We start from the raw sequence: 4,768 nt of genomic DNA on the forward strand, positions 1-4,768 counted from the left end.
ATCTAGTAGGTATAAAGTGGTTATCTCCTGGTTTTCATTTGTGTTTTCATAGTGGTAATGATGTTGGGCATCTTTTTATGTGCTCTGAGCCACTTGTATATCTTTAGTAACATGCCTATTCAGATTTTTTGTCCATGTAAAACACTTGAGTTATCATTTTATTATTGAGTTAGAAGAATTCTTGATATAGTCTGGTTCCAAGTCCCTTATCAGACACAAGATTTGCAAATATTTTCTCCCATTCTTTGGGCTGTCTTTTTACTTTCTTGATGGTATCATGTGCAGCACAAATGTTTTCGGTTTTGAAGAAATTTAACTAGTTTTTCCTTAGTCACTTGTGCTTTTGGTGCTCTTAGAGACCAACTCAAAGTGATGAAAATTTGCTCCTATTGTTCACTTATTCTAAAAGTTTTATAGTTTTAGCTCATATACTTAGCGCTATAATCCAGTGTCAGTTAGTTTTTGCATATGGTGTGAGCTAGGGTGTGGTTATCCAGTTGTTACAGCACCATTTGTTAGAAAGACAACTCCTTCCTATTGGCACTTTGTGGAACATCAGTTTACTATAAATGTAAGGGTTTCTTTCTGGACTCTCAGTTTTGTTCCATTGATCTATATGTCTTTCCACTGTCATGCTGTCTTGATTACTGCAGCTTTATCAGAAGTTTTGAAATCAGAAAATATGACTCCTCTCATTTTATTCTTTTTGGCAACCCACTCCAGTATTCTTGCCTGGGGAATCCCATGGACGGAGGAGCCTGGTGGGCTACAGTCCACGGGGTCGCAAAGAGTCGGACACGACTGAGCGACTTCACTTTCAAAGTTGTTTTGGCTATTTGAAGCTCCCTGTAATCCCATATGATTTTTAGAATCACCTTTCTATTTTGTGCAAAAAAAAAAAAAAAAAAGTAAATAAATCCAGCTGTAATTCTGGTAGAAGTTGCATTGAGTCTGTATTTCAGTTTAGGCGGTACTGCCATCTTCACAATATTAAATCTTCTGACCCATGAGCATGTGATGTCTTTCCATTTATTTAAATCTTCTTTAATATACTTCAACAATATTTTGTAGTTTTCAGAGTACAAGCTTTACACGTCTTTTGTTAAAGTTATTTCTAAGAATTTTATTCTTTTTGCTGCTATTGTAAGTGGAATTGTTTTATTAATTTCATTTTTGGATTGTTCATTGCCAGTGTGTACAAACACAATTAACTTTTGAAAATCTTTTATCCCGTGACCTTGCTGAATTCTTTGATTAGTTCTAATAGTTTTTTTTTTTTTAATAGGGATTTCCTAGGATTTTCTCTATATAAGATCATGTCGTCTACAATTAGAAACAGTTTCACTTTTCCTTTCCAGTCTGGAAGGTTTTGTTTCTTTTCCTTGCCTAAGTGCCATGGCTAGAACCTCCAGTATAATTTTGAATAGACTGGGTGAGAGCAAGTATCTTTGCTTGTTACTGATCTTAGGAAGAAAATGGGTTTGGCCACATTGAATGTATTAGGTGTTGTTTTTTTTTTTTTTTAAGATGGCTTTTAGTGGATTGAGGAAGTTCTCTTTTTTTCCTATTTTGTTGAGTGTTCTTTATAATGCAAGGGTGTTGGATTTTGTTGAATGCTTTTCCTGCATATATTGAGATGATCATGTGGTTTTTGTCCTTTATTCTATTGCCATGGTGTATTATATTAATTGATTTTCATGTTAACCCAACCTTGTACTCCTGGGATAAATTCCACTTGGTTATATCATATAATCTTTTTTATATGTTGCTATATTTGCTTTGCCAGTATTTTATTGAGATTTTTACATCAGTATTTATTCATACATTTTCTATAGTTTTCTTTTCTTGTGATGTCTTTAACTGGAGAAGGCAATGGTAACCCATTCCAGTACTCTTGCCTGGAAAATCCCATGGACAGAGGAGCCTGGTGGGCTACAGTTCATGGGGTCGCTAAGAGTCAGACATGACTGAGCAACTTCACTTTCACTTTTCAGTTTCACGCATTGGAGAAGGAAATGGCAACCCACTCCAGTGTTCTTGCCTGGAGAATCCCAGGGATGGGGGAGCCAGGTGGGCTGCCGTCTATGGGGCTGCACAGAGTCAGACACAACTGAAGCGACTTAGCAGCAGCAGCAGATGTCTTTAACAATCAATTTTTTAAAAGTCACATCACATTGTTGACAGCAAGTCTGTTGCCACCCATTTCCTCCTGCACAAGACAAGATGTTTGGAGACCTGGACTGGCTCCAAAATTGACAAAAATCACACACTGCAGTCTTCAACACGCCTTTTCTAGATCTCAGTCTCCTCTTCTATAATTACAAAATTTTACACTCTCAGAGTCAAAGAGTGTCATGGCTGGAATGGAATCCCAGTCCAGTGCTCTTTCCCTAGGTCCAAATCTGAAAAGGTCTTCATTGTCCCCAGTGATAAATAAGATAGATCAGCCCTTTTAAAACAAAGTATACATGAACAGGTATATAAATCATCAGGGAATCTCGATAAAATGCAGGGGCTGCTTCCATTGGTCTAGGGAGGTTCTTGAGATTCTACATTCCTCACAAACTTGATCGTGCTGCTACTGATCCATGGACTCCACTTTGAGTGATAAAGAACTATTACATTACTTCCCAAACTTCGGTCACAGAAGTGCCAACTTCATATTTTTTGTTATATTCTTCTTCCATCTATACTATTTTAAAAAATATTTTTTCTTTTAATTGGCTAGCAATTAAATGACTTCTTTGGGTGAGGTTTAGATTCATTCTAGACATCAAATTTGATATGCTAGTTATGAATTTTATGTGCTAGTTATATTTTTTCTAACACACATCAAACATCCCTATTCAAATTACAAAACTGTTCATCTGTGTACTGCCAGAAATTATTCAAATTACAAAATTGTTCATCTGTGTACCGCCAGAAATTATCTCATGTGCCACTGTTCCACGCATCTTCATGGTAAGAACTTCCAAGGGACTGAGAATGGGGTTCTTGCCCTTTAAACATCATCACACTTTAATTGGATACCTTTGACTTGTGTCTTATGATTTCACCCCATTTTTCTCACTGCATTTTGGCCAGTGATTCCTGTCTTTTCCTCTATTATCCACTCTGATTAACTCAGCTGCACCTGTCAGCCTTTATTCCTGTGAGCGCATGGAGTGAAGCAGGCTGAAGAAGTTGTTAAAATGCATGAGTTTGATCATATTCACTCTTTCCTGTGCAGAGCAGAGCATAGGGGACTGAAGGCTTGAACCAGCATCTGGGCTTCGTTCCACTGGCCTGGGGTTCACGGACCTGGGTGAGGACACCTCTGGGAACCAGCAGACCCAGCTTGCAGGCCTCACCTGGTGGACAAAGTTGGGGGCACAGCTCAACTAGGTCTTTGCAAGCTTTTGAGTTTCCTCCAGAGTGCCTGGTGCCATTGACTGTGGGAAGCGGGGGCCAGGCTGTTCCGTGCATTTTACCTAGATTCTCCAGGAACTGTGCTCATGATGATGGAGCAAGGCTGGCTCAGAGACTTTTGAATCCTCTCGTTTCTGCTTGTTTCTTTCAGGTATTTGTAGGACCAATCACTTAACTTCACTGAGCCTCCTGTCTCCATCTGTAAAATGGGGCTGATAATGTCTGCCATGTGAGGTGGGAGGTGCAATAGTCGAGAATTCAGATTTTGTGTCCAACAGGCTGTTTCTGTCATTTACAAAGTGTGTGATGTCTGTTTACTCCTCTGTAGAATGGAGATAACAATATCCACCTCACAGTGACAATGGGAGGATTAAGTGTTAAACTGGGGGCTGGCTTAGAGGGAGAACTCAACAGATGATAGCAGCTACTACAGTTATCCTCATCATCACCATTATTCTTATGTAAAATATTTAGCAAAGTTAGAATATTTTTAAAACTGTTTTTCTTTTTAATATATTTGGCTGCAGTGGGTGTTAGTTGTGGCCTTCGGGATCTTCCATATTCGCTGTGGCGTGTGGGATCTAGTTCCCTGACTGGGAATGGAACCCAGGCCCCTTGCATTGGGAGCATGGAGTCTGTCACTGGACCACCAGGGAAGTCCTGCAAACCTGGAATATTTTGAAACTTGATACTAGTTTCTTCTTCCTTCCTCTTTCCCTCACTCCCTTTCTCCCTTCTTTTCTGTCTTCCCACCTTCCTTTCTTCTCCTTTCTTTTCACTTTCTCTCCTTCCTAGATGCATCTGATTGCAGCTGTGAGGGGCAGTGGATACTTAAATTGGAAAAGTGGATTTGTGGTCAGATCCTGGAGGGACTTAACTGTGAAAGGAAGGAATGTAATCTTCAGCCGAAGGGCAATAGTAAGCTATGGAAGGTTGTAGAGCAGAAACAGAATATAGTGAAAGTGGGGACATGAATCTGACAGTACAGATTGGGAAGGAATGTGAGGGTAGAAGCTGGAGCCACAGAGCTGGGACAACCAGAGAGGGTCCTGGAGATCAAGGGATAAGGGTGGGAGGAGGGGCTGCCCTCAGAGGCAGTTCATTCCCAACTTCCCCGTAGAACCCAGCCAGAGCACCGTCCCTCGCTGTGTGACCTCACACAAGTGCCTAACCTCTCTGAACCAGCAGTAGCGAAGATCCGAGGCCTTGACACTTTCTGGCTTCCCAGCAAAGGCACTGCTGGATCCTCCAGGCTTCCATCATTTGCCAGGCTGCTCCTCGTTCAGAGATTAATTTGTTTACTCCCTTGCCTGGAGATGAACTGAGAGAAGTAATCGTCCATCAGCCACTGCTCCCCCAA

The sequence above is a fragment of the Ovis canadensis genome, chromosome 13 (assembly GCF_042477335.2).
Source record: "Ovis canadensis isolate MfBH-ARS-UI-01 breed Bighorn chromosome 13, ARS-UI_OviCan_v2, whole genome shotgun sequence".
NCBI lineage: Eukaryota > Metazoa > Chordata > Mammalia > Artiodactyla > Bovidae > Ovis > Ovis canadensis.